Raw genomic sequence first — 13198 nt, 5'->3', positions numbered from 1 at the left:
TATCCCCACAGATCCACAGTGCTGTTCCCGGGCCCCCTGTCCAGCCGCCCTCTGTGATACCCCTGCAGCAGAATCAGACAGTTGGTTCACGTGAGTTCTGTTGGGCTCCTAGTGCTCAGCCCAGTCCAGCACTCAGGAAAGGCTGAGTTTCACGGTTGGCTCAGCATCATGGTAGGTGGAGTGGGCATGAGAAAGGCCAAGAGAGTCAGAGTATAGGAGGCTGCAGACTGCAGGCTCTCAGTTCAGAACCTCACTCCCTGCCGGGGTGCTTTGTGCCTTCATCTTGCAGAGAGGGGTCTATGGGGACTCCAGACTCAGAGATGGCCTCCCTGCTCCCTAAGGCAGTGGTTGCCGCAAAACACAGGGGAAATGTGAGAACACACATGTACAAGAGAACACTTTTCTTGATTTCCTCTGGAAGAGTGTAAGGGGATCACACACAGTCTTCATCACCAAAACCAAGCGATGAGAAGGGCACAGAATCCCAGCAGCTGCCCCTGCCAAGAGGGTGCCGACTCTGCTTAAAGCTGCCTGTGTGTATTGCAAGGCTCCATCGAGGCTAAACCCTGGTCCACACCAAACCCCACACTGGGCAGCTGGAGTACTGCTACAATGGGTGTCTGTGCTTTGAGACAGGGAGCCAGCCCAGGGGCCCAGAACAACCCAGGTCTTTGAGGAGGTGGAGGGGGCCTCTACAGCTGGAGAGTCCCCCGTGCTACTTCAGGGCAGTGTCTGGGATGGGGGAGACACGGTATAGTTGGAGCTGGGACCCTTGGATGTGGGAACTGTGTCAGACGTGCCACCTGTCACTGAACTCTCCAGGATCCCCTATCCTGGGTGCATATACAAGGCTGGACACCTCCCTGCCAAGGTACCCCACACTCCTGAGACTGTCTGACCTCATTGTACTTCTAGGTCTTTTTAGAAAACCAAACATGGAAGAAAAGGATAGGTGACTTAGGAAATGCCAAGGTTCTCCCAGAGGCCCGGAGGCATTAAAAAAACCGTATCGACTGCAAAGATGGTTTAGCGGTCAAGAGCGCTTGATGCTCTTGCAGAGGATCCAAGTTCCCAGCATCCATACTGGTGACTTTCAGCTAAGCACCTATAACTCCAGTCCAGGTGATCAATCCCCTCTTCTGCCTGCTGCAGGCACCTTCATCCAGACACGCAGGCACACACATGCACATGCAAACCAAAACAAACACAAGTCTTTTCTAATAAATTTCATAAAAAAATGTGTGCTTTGGGAAGGAGAGATGGCGCAGAGGCCAGGGCACCAGTGGCACTGGTGGTAAGGTAGCTAGCCGCTCTGAGAAGAATCCGCTCTTGCCATTGCACCTCCTCTGGGCACTGGGGTTCCTGGGACACAGCCCAGCTCCTCACTGCATCTCACCTCCCAGACCTGACCGCCAAGTGTCAGGCCACTGACAGACCTGGAAATCTTCCTGGAGTGAGCAGGACACAAAGCAGGGCTCCACCCAGTGGTCCCAAGGGCCAGCCAGTGCCTCTAGCACCCTCTGCAGTAGGCACAGACTCTAACCCAGCACTCTATCCCAGGCATTCGCTGCTCAGGAGTTTGGAGTCAGGGCAGTGCCTGAAGAATAGCAGCAGGAAGCAGCCACCAGGTACCCACTGCAGGGATCCACTGTTTGAGTTTTAAGGTTTCAGGTGGCTGGTCATTTTCTGGTAAGGATACTGGAAGGTCTCAGCTCAGTCAACCATTGCCTCTTTCCTGCCTTTGGCTGACTGCTCGAGGACACCTTGGTCTGTGGTAGTCAGCCATGGGCAGGCATAAGGGAGATGGAGCAGATGCCATCATCAGTGGGTCTGTCCTGGATGGGGACCCCTTGCTCATAATTTAAGGGTGCAATCAGGGCTCTGCTCAGTCTTCCTTCCTTCCTTCCTTCCTTCCTTCCTTCCTTCCTTCCTTCCTTCCTTCCTCTTTCCTCCTTCCTTCCTCCCTTCTTTCTTTTCTTTTCTTTTCTTTTCTTTTCTTTTCTTTTCTTTTTTTTTTGAGATAGGATCTTTCTGAAGCTTTGGAGCCAGGTTGGTCTCTAACTCACAGAGATTAGTCTGTCTTTGCCTCCCGAGTACTGGGATTAAAGGTGTGTGCCACCACTGCCTGGCTCCCTATTTATTTCTATAAAGTATTTGCTGTGTGTCTGACAGGTCAGAGCCATGTATCATTGAGTTGGAGAGAGGCATATATTGTGCCAGACTGTCTTTAAGAGTCCCTTGTAAACTGATTGGATTGGCACCAGCACTCAGGAGGCAGAGGCAGGCAGATCTCTGTGAGTTTGATGCCAGCCTGGTCTACGAGTGAGTTCCAGGACAGCCATGGCTACACAGAGAAACCCTGTCTGGGGTGCAGGGAGCAGGTCCCATGCAGACAGGAGCTGCAGATGCACAGGATCCTTGGGACTGAAAGGGAAAGCAAGTGCTCCAGACCTCAGAAGAGCTCAGGACAGTGTGGGGCATGGCCACCAGTCTAAAACTGCCTAGCTCCCCCGAGATGGCTTAGTTACCCTTAGATCCAGGAAGCATTGCAAAGTTACACCTGAGGCAGACTGAAGAGAGAGCCAGATCAAGTAGGTCTGTGCCAGCAAGAGCAGGGCCAGGACCATCAGACAAGACAGTCTAGAGGGCTCTGCCAGACCTGTCCAGGGTCATGGCTCACTCAGACACCGTGACGGACTTGCCAAAATAGGAAGTCCTATCAGTGAATCCCTGAGGTCCCTGTTACAGGCCAGAAGTTCCTCAGTGTGGGGCAGAGGCCCAGCCCAGTCTCTCCATAGCTGAGCCTCAAGGGGCTACACCCTGTTGCTGTGGTTTGCTTGTTTGTTTTTGTTTTCCTTATGCTAGTCATGCTAAGTAGCCCAGACTGAATTGAAATTCATGATGTTCCTGCTCAACCTCTCCAGAGTACTGTGAGTGCAGGGTGTACCACCATATACACCTGTGGGGTGGGGGAGGGAGGAAGGGGGAGAGAGAGAGGAGAGAGAGAGAGAGAGAGAGAGAGAGAGAGAGAGAGAGAGAGAGAGAGAGAGAGAACAAAACAGAGAATTGCAGCTGAAAATCGAAACCCTCCAAAGAGCAGCTAGTCAGAGGCAGGGACTGAAGAACCCTGAGATCTGGGAATGGTCACATGTGGCTCTTCTAAACAGCCGCCAGAAGGCCTCCCTGCCTTCAGCCTGGGATTTCTCTGAAGATGTTTCTGCTGCTACCCTGACTGCTGTGAGGGACTCCAGTGTCAACATCCTGTTTAAGCCGGTTGGTCTCTGGCACCTTGCTATAGTAGGCTCAGCTAAATAACATGTCTTAGTGTGTTCCGGTGCACAGAGTACTGTAGGTCGAGTAGCTGAAAAGACACGCTGATTCTCTAAATCAACGTTTCTCTATCTCATCAGAGAAGTCTCGGAGCAGCGGATGGTGCTTGACACAGAAACACACAGCTGGCCAAACACAGAGAATAACTGTCTATAGTGTTGGGCCACAGATGCAACTTCATATCCAACTCCCTTCCCCAGGGTTCAGGGGCCATTTTGGAAGATCTGGCAGAAAGATCATAAGAACCAGAGGTTGGGAGAAACAGGGTTAAACGGTGTCTTCTGAACAGGATCAGTCATAAACTCAAAGCAGTTGTGGTGGCCTGCACAAGATCAAGATCAAGCCAGTTAGCACTCCACCACGGGGAGGGGAAGGACCTAGAAGTTCCCCCCATAACTGAGGGACGGTGACAGTTGATGGCTTCTGGGGGAGGAGAAGCTGCTTTCCATTATGGCTCCTGGTGTGTCAACCATCCTCCAGGGGATGGGGAGCCCCACACTCATGAGAACATGTGCATTATAAAGTGAACTTGGTGGGTTATAAAAGGGGGGGGGGAGTTGGCTATAAAGGTGGTTCAGTGGTTAAGAGTACTTTCTGCTCTTCCCAAGGACCCAGGTTTGAGTCCCAGCACCTACAGGATACTTCACAACTGCCTGTCGCTCCATAATCCCAGTTCTAGGGGATTTGACACTCTCCTGGACGCTGAGGCCACCAGGCATGAATGTGGTACACAGACATGCATCTGAGCAACACACATACAAATAAAAGGAAAGTAAATCTAAAATAAAAAAATAAAAAAGGACATTAAGTTGGGAGGGAGTGGGGATCTGGGGTCTTGGTCTGAGGGGAGTTATGAACAAAATCATGGTATGAATTCATGACATTCTCAAGGAATTACTAAAAATATTATATTGAAAAAAGAGAAGTTGAGCCAGGAGTGGTGGAGCACATCTTCAATGCCAGCATTCATGAGGCAGAGAAAGGTGGATCTCTGAGTTCAAGGCCAGCCTGACCTACAGAGTGAGTTACAGCACAGTTAGGGTTATACAGAGAAGCCATGTCTCAAAACAAAAACAAAAACAAATGGGAAAGAAAGGAAAGACAAAAGAAATAAAGAAAACTTGGTTCCTCGAGTGGTGGTATTGAAAGGTGGTGTGCCCTTTGCCCTTTAAAGGGTCGAGTCTGGAAGGTCGCTGCAGGCTCCGTTCTCAGAAGAGACTACTGTGATCTTTATGGGCCCTGGATTTCTCAGATGAGGGAGTCAGCATCTGACTTTTTGTCCTTCCTGTTGAAGATGTGGCTACTGAGTCCTGCACACACTAGTGCCTTTGCCATTTGCCACGCCATGGCGTAGCATCAACCGGCCGCAAGGAGGTTCAACGTGCATTTGAACCTCCAATGGTGTGAGCTAAACAAACATCTTTTAAATTTTGTTTTTTACGTGTATTATTATTATTAGTGGAGGGGACATGTGTGGCGGTCAGAGGACAACTTTGTGGCATCGTTTCTCTCCTTCCACGTTTTTGTGGTTCTGGGACTTGAACTCTGGTCATCAGGCCAGTGCTTTTGCCCGAGGAGCCCTCTTACCAGCCCAATCCTCTTTTTCTCATCTATGGCCTACACCAGGTATTTTGTCGTAGGGCTGAAAACTCACTGACACAGACCTTGTGCTGAGAAAACAAGCTTCCTGCTTTCCCTCTGCCCCACATGGTCCTAAGCAGTGTGAGAATTTTTCTCCACTGCCAAGCAGACAGAGAGTTCTGCAGCCACCCAGTGTCCTCCAATTTGGTTTCAACTTGGAATCTGTTGGCCACAACAGAGGAGTCTACAGCCCCCTCCTTAGGACTGGTTAGTTTGTTTGAGGGAACACAGAAGCCAGGGAACATTTATAGTTTCCATTTATTTTAAAGAACGTGACAGATAACAGATGAAGGGATGTAAGGAGGCGTGGGAGAAGAGAGTGCGCTCCATGCCTTTTCCGGGTACCCCTGTGTGTGTGTGTAGTGATTTGGACACTCCCCCAAACCCTGTCCTTTTGTTGTTTTGTAGGGAGTTCTATGAATGTCTAAGGCTAAAATAGCCTGGGTGGGGAGCTCAGCAGGGCCTGTTTCCTTGGTCTTTCTTTGAGGTCGGGTAAGGGGCAGAACACAAGGGTGGGAAGACTTGCTATGCATCCCTCAGGGAGGCGATTCTAGGCCCTATGGCCTGCTACAGGGAGTGGGACAGGAACAAGAACCACGGAGGAAAACCAAGACACAGACACACAGACATGCAAGTCACAGGCAGTGTTTCTGGCCCAGTGACTGAGTCACTGCCTCAACCCACAACACCGTCACCTTACAGAGAGGATTCCAACACGTGCTTATTTATTTGTTTGTTTGTTTATTTGGAAAAGGTCTCACTGTGTAGCCCTGGCTGACCTGGAGCTCTCTGTGTAGACCACACTTAACCTGAACTCACAGAAATCCACCTGCCTATGCCTGTCAAGTATTGGGGTTAAAGGAGTGCGCCGCAGTGCTTGCCTTCCAACGCTGAGAGTCTGAGGGACTGTCAGACTCGAGCACAAGGTGTGGAGTGTGAGAACCATTTCTGGACACTCCCACTACCCGCCACTCACCATCAGCAAGTGTGCTCTATTGTCTGCTCTCAGGCACAAGAGTGCAGTTCAGAAAGGACGGGTCAGATCTATATGGATTCCACGTTTCTTCAAGGGAAAACTGACTCTGCACACACTCCTGGTAATGTCTGAGCTTGGTATCCTGGGAAACTCAACCATGAACCTCAGAATGGTTACTGGAAGTATTCTAGGGGGTACTTTGTAGGAGTAAAATTAGGGAGAAGGCTCTTAAAGGAGAGAGGGAGCCCACAGGCAAAAGAACCTGACCGTGGAGAGCCAGTCTGCCTGTGAACTAGAGTGGCCAAGAGTGTGGGGCCTGGGCACCTTGATTGCCCAGTGCTGGACTTACCCCAGAACTCTTGTGCACACAAGCACACTGAGGCCAAGAGATATCAAGACAGAGGATAGGCTGAGAATTCCTAACATGGAGCTGCCCCGAGATGAGGCCCGACCAAACCCAGCATCTATCTATGGGACAGGGACTTGGGTAGCGACATTTCTCCCATCTTTCAGAAGACATCTCCTGAGTCCCAGTTGCTTCCTAAGGGCTAGGGTCTTGGTAGCCCTTTGTCTACCAGGTAGGTTGGTGATTGGGGCCATCCACATAATTTCTTCTAGAAGACCTCAGCAGGACTCACAGATCTCTGATGGGGGACAGAGTTTGATTTCTATAGCAGAGATAGTGCAAGGATTCATTCTTCATGACTCAGAGGGAAGCCACTTGGGATCTATACATTCCTTGGTGGCAGTCCCATCAGCACCCTGATCTGGGCAATGAGAGTCTAAGTAGTAGGTGCATGGAAGTTCCATTCTCAAGGAAGCATATGGTGGCCTCCCATCTGCTCTCCAGACATCAAGAGACACAAGCCGCACAACTGTGCTCAATGAGGAAACTTAAGACTAACTCTAGCCCACATCTAGCAGCTATCTAGGGGCACCGTTTGACACTGCCTACCTGGCACATGTCCGGGCCATGTTCCTCTCCCTACAGTAGTTTCCACCAGAACTTTGTTACTATGACATTTTGAAAACCCATGTTGTTAAATGATCTTCAAACAAAACAAAACAACCTGATATACTAGGACTGGAAAGATGACTTGGTGGTTAAGAGCATTGGCTGCTCTTCTAGAGGACCCAGGTTCAATTCCTAGTACCTTCATGGTGGCTTACTACTGTCTGTAACTCCAGTTCCAGGAGATCTGACACCCTCTTCTGCCCTTCTAGGGCTCCAGACATATGTGTAGGCAAAGTACCCATATACAGTTCCTTAACCCACTCCCTTAAGACATTCCCACAAGTGCTTAGCAGCAAAGGAAAGCACCCTCCTGTACATTCCCAGAGGTTCGGAGCAGAGGAGGATTGCAGGCTGTGCATGAGACACCAGGCCTCCTTAATGACTCCCACCCCAAGCCCTGATGATAGCCACCAGGTCTGATCATTCCACATGCCAAGGCTCATGTAGGTGTGAGGGAATGTTCCAGGCTTCTTCCATTACATGTCCTGATGTGGCATGAGATGCCAGCTGACCTGGCTCTCTGAAGGCAGTGAGGCGGGAAGGGTGTGCCAGCTAGCAAGTTCATCCTGGTGCCACACAGAGAAAGTGCACTGCCAGCAACAGCGGTCGCTGGGGTTTTAGCTTACTGGTGCTCCTGTTGTCCGTCTGCAGCAAGATGCAGGTCGTTGTTTGTGGGTCTGCCCAGGGCTGTGCTGCAGACTGTGACATCAGCAGGAGCTGGGAGCACTCTCAGGGGGCAGGCCATCTGGTGGCAAATCATTTTTAGTGTCATGTATTGGCTTACCATCCCATAGCACTCGGACATCCTGCCTTCTGTGCTCCAGATGCTGGTCTTGTCCATCTCCCTTGATGGCTGGATGATTCCTGCGAGGACAGTCATCAGGGGGCTGTTTAATTTAAAAATGGAGCCTTAAGTCGGGCATGGTCACTTTTGTCTGTGCTCCCTGCACCAGGAGACTGAGGTAAGAGGATCGCTGTGAAGCCAGCCAATTACATCCCGTCTCAAAATCCAAATCCCAGCCCTTGGGAAACAGAGGCAGGCAGACCTCTGTGAGTTCGAGGCTAGCCTGGTCTACAAGAGCTAGTTTCAGAACAGTCAAGGCTACATAGTAATACCCTGTCTCAAAAACAAAATACAAAACAACCAAGCAAAAAGAACCTCCCCATGTGTGAGTGTCCATACCACGAACTATGCCCACATTCCATTTCTGAACACACACACACACACACACACACACGAACTATACCCACAATTCCATTTTGATTGTGCATCTGTGAACACACACACACGAACTATACACACAATTCCATTTTGTTTTAATTTTTGTAGAAGGAACAGATTGAAGCTGAGGTTTTCTTTGCCTATGTGTTAGATGACTAGCTAGGTACTAGTGGGATTAGCGAACATTGGGGCTGACCCTCTTATAATCAACACTTGTGAAGCCAAGACAGCAGGCTCTAATTACTGCCCCGTGGGAAAGGACCTGAGTCATATCTCTGTTTCTGGGAGGAGATAAAACATCCTAGGCTGCTCAGAAGTTCGTTAATGGATGACTACCTACACCTGGTTCTAGGAGTCCTGCGCCTCATAAATATGACTGTCTGGAGGAAGCTTTCTGATAAAGAACAAAGGCCCACGATTGTTCCCTCCTATATGGTCACATCTGTCAGTGCACAGGTTGTCAGTCACCCCAACAGAAAAAAAAGCCTTCAGGGAATCTGCTCGTTCCAGGGACATCAGCAAGTTTAAATTCTGCTTAAAATATAGATTAGGTGGCAGGCGGTGACTTTGGCCATTGTCAACCCACACCCCATGAATGTATGTGCTGGTCTGCTCTGCAGCAAGCTCTGCCTCCTTTGCACAGAGCCTTCTGTGTCTCACTGAACTCTTTCAACAGAGATCATGGTATGGATGTCCAGTTGCTTTAGCTGGCAAACTGCTTCCTGGCATTACAAACACAGTTGAGCATGAGCCTACAAATGAGTCTCTATTTCGATCCATAGTTCTTCTCTGGCTGAGCTGTCTCAGTGGTATATACATAACTTTATAAGAAACTGCAAAGTTGCTTCCAAAGTGATTTTACTGTGTGGCATCCACAGCAGCCGTGAGAGTCCCACTTGCTGTGTCCTCACCGACACTCAGCGTTGGTCTTTTATTTTAGCTGCTCTAATGGGCACACAGAGGTCATAGTTCTCATTTGTGTTTGCCTGACTGCCAAATTCCTCCTCACTGCTAGGGAAGGACACATTCTCATTTGTGAATCTTCTTTTGTGAAATCTCTGTTCAAATCTTCTGCCATTCAGGGATGATGAGCTGGCTTGCTGGGTAAAGGGCACCCAGCTGGATGACCTGAGTTTAGTGACCAGGACTCACACAGTGGAAAGAGGAAACCCATTCTTGAAAGCTGTTGATGCCTGCAGGCGCTGTGGCACACGTGTGCATGTGTACACTCACACAATAAAGAAATAAATGGAATTTAACAATCGAAGAGAGCTGGTTCAGTGTTTGAGAATGCTGGTCACTCTTGCAGAGGACTGGAGGTCCATTTCCAGCACTCACCCTGTGGCTCACAGCCTTTGTAACCCCAGTTCCAGAGGATGCAGCACCCTCTTCTGGCCTCCACAGGCACGGGGTATTGTATGGTATACAGACATACATACAGGCAACACACACATAAAATAAAAATAAGTATATTAGAAAAAAGCTAAAGATAAAAGTTCATTGTAAGATGTTTTTTAATTGAAAAATGATGTCTTTGAGAAACACATTTATAATTTTGATAAACTCTAATTTTTTTCAAGACAGGGTTTCTTTGTATATCAGCACTGACTATCCTGGAACTCATTCTGTAGAACAGGCTGACCTCGAACTCACAGAGATCCACCTGCCTCTGTGTCCTGAGTTCTGGGATTAAAGGTGAACACCACCACTGCCTGACTTAGATAAGCTCTAATTTTTTAATTTCTAAATTTTATCTTTTATATTTTTTGTGTCATTTCACTGCTTGCACCAAGTCATGAACATATTCTCTGGGTCTTCCAGAAGCTTTCTCAGCTCCAGGTTCTCCTGACCGTGGCTCTCCAGAGCTGGGTTAACACGGGCACCACCAGGCCTTTTTGCGTGTGCTGATGGGGAAGAGCCAGGATCCACTTCCTTCCTCAGTTTATCTAGACTGAAATATTGCAGGCCAGTGGTTCTCAACCTTCTTAATGCTGAGACCCTCATGTTGTGGTGACCACAACCATAAAATCATTTTTGTTGCTACTTCATAACTGTAATTTTGCTACTGTTTTGAATCATAATGTAGATATCTGTTTTCTGATGGTCTCAGGTGACCTCTGTGAAATGGCTGTTCAACAACCCTGAAGGGTTGTGACCCACATGTTGAGAACCACCTTTGTAGCATCTATAAGGTCATGCATTCATGGCTCTGTATTCTGTTATGAAACAGTTACCTATGACTGCATACTAAGTCAACATGCAGTGACTTCAAACATCAATTTGGACATTGTAATCTGGGCATAGAGGTGCATTCCTATGATCCCCATGTAGTAAGATTTCTTGTTGGACTATCTTTGGATTGAAGGCTCCCAAATAACAACATGGAGACTTCTTATTAATTATGAAAGCTTAACCTTTAGTTTAGGATTATCCCCAATGAGCTCTTGTAACTCAAATTAGCCTGCTTCTACTAATATACACTCTGCCATGTGACTTTTACCTTTCCTCAGTATGACATGTCTTGCTCTGAGTCTGCTGGCAAAATCCTACATTCCTCCTCCTCTTTCTCTCTATCCCTGGAAATTTCACCTATTCTCTCCTGCCCAGCTACTGGCCATTCACTTTTTACTAAACCAATCACAGTGACATGTCTTCACAGTGTACAAAGATATTATCCTACAACGTTTCCTCCTTTTTGTCTAAATAGAAAGGAAAAGTTTTAACTCTAACATAGTAAAGCTATATACAATGAGAACAATTATTAGGCAAGAATTACATTCACAATGTATAGTCCATATTCATTTGGCAAATTTGGAGAAAGTACAATATTATATATCCTATCTTAGTGAATCCAAAAGTTTACACCTAAACCATTTTCTATTATAATTTGTATTAGCATCCTAAAAGTATCTCTTTAAACCTTAAAACATCTTCTTAGATAAACAACTTAAGATTTCATGTTTCTTGACCTTATAAACTTTATATCTCTTATGTTAATTTTTTAAAATTTGGTAACAGGAAAACATATTAAAACTATATCTACCTATTCTTCAACGCCATCCGAGACCTGAGAAGGGTATAATATTACTTGAGTAAGCAGGAAGTGCAGAGCAAACTACTTCTAAAACTATAGAAATGACAGAGACAGCTGGCTGCCTGGGCAGTCACCCCCAAGTTTCCTCTGCAATGTTGAGGCATGCATTTTCAGCCTATAGGCCTAGAATATCTGACCAATTTTTCTGTGAAGTAGGAATTTTGCCTACCTTGACTTTGCCAAGTTCACCAATCACCTTCTTTTGTGTCCCGTTCATCCAAATTGGGCAGCATACAGTCAGCAGTTGAAGCAAGGGCAGTATCTTGCCCAGGGGCTAGCTTTCCACACTGAAAGCAAACTCATGTGGGGGTTCTTCGATGCTCATCATGCTTTTTGTTTTTTTGAAGTGGATTGGTGCCGCCAGGAGTAGATGTGCCTTACTGTCATGAAAAGCCTGATGTTATTCAACCTTCTTAAATGCCATATTCTGTAGGTCTCTGAAGTGTTTGAAGACTATCTGTCTATCCAAAATATATCTCTGCTGGCCTAGAAAACATACCTAACATGGTCATAAATTTTATCGTTAGATGTTTATTTCTTAACTACCCTAAATAGTTTGTAATAATAACTTTAAAGAACTATAAATTTACATTACATTGTTAAATGAGCTGTATAGGTACTATACCTTAAACAAGAATAGAAAATATATATATATATAGTATAATAAAAGTAACCTTAAATTTAATCCATATACAAAAATCTGTACCAATGTAAAATATTTTAGATTAGCAGTTGCTTTTTAGTCTAAAAGTAGATTCAATAAACCACCGTTTTTTCCTATCATTTCTATATCCCCTTTTTTTTTCAGAAAGAGATCCTTGAGTCTAACTGCCTTTGTTTAGTTTTTTTTTTCTGGCCGTGACCAATAACAAATTGCAATTAATCTACCCTAAACAACAGCAAACATCCACCAGATGACTCCAAACCACGTACTCTACTTCTTGGGAATGTGGGTGTTGTGTTCTCTAGACTGCTTTTTGTTGTCTGGGGGTGATGGCATCTTTAGGTGACTCTAAGAAAATTGGGATAATGGTCAAGTCCTAGGAGAGCTAGCTGTATTATCATCATCATTATTATTATTATCATTATGATTATGATGATGATGATGTCTCTGAGTGTGTGAGGTAAATCTTAAACCCCTAGATGGCAGTTAGATCCTCCCGCTGTATGGCATGGCTGCTGGCTCCACCCCTCCTTGGTTCCCTGAGAGATTAGCTTCATGATGGTAGTTACCAGTGGGAGCCATGTTTACCTCCCCAGCTCTAGGCATTTGCTGAATCCACTTTCCAGAGCCCCTGCATGCCCCAGTCGGCTGTTGTGAGTGTTCAAGGAGAAGCCCAGCAAGTGATTATGAAGGCACTGGCTAGCGTGACTTCTCTGTTCCTATGGTCATGCCACATGTTGGACACCAAATAGAGCAGTACTTTCTTGTCAGGACCGCCAGCTCCCAAGTAATGACTCAGAGACTTCATATTGATTATGAAAGCTTGGCCTTTAGCTTAGGCTTATCCCCAGCTAGCTCTTATAACTCAAGTTAACCTGCTTCTATTAATCTTTCCAGCTCCCCATATTCTAATATATCATCTTTTGTGTGGGTCAGAACTCCAACAGAGCTTGAATCCAGGGATTCTGTGGAACTCCCACTGCTGGAACAACTAGCTGGACAACTTCCCGAGTCTCAGGGCTTCTTCACCTTCTGTCTGAAGGTGGCCTAGCCTGACCTGAAAGCCTGAGACTTCCTGACTGACTCAGGGCACAAGGTAGCACTGTGCTATCCTCTCTGGTCTGGCTTCAGAAGCTCAGTAGCAGTATTTATTCCCAAGCGTATTGTTTATTAGGGAGTCTGTGACTACCACCCAGCTTCCAGAGGAAGAACCACGTTCCAGAAGAGGAACAAAAACAAACAAACAAACAAAAACA

This window comes from Alexandromys fortis, unplaced genomic scaffold (assembly GCF_014885135.2).
Source record: "Alexandromys fortis isolate MF-2015 unplaced genomic scaffold, M_Fortis_MF-2015_v1.1 scaffold_219, whole genome shotgun sequence".
NCBI lineage: Eukaryota > Metazoa > Chordata > Mammalia > Rodentia > Cricetidae > Alexandromys > Alexandromys fortis.
This window is presented reverse-complemented; position numbering follows the sequence as displayed.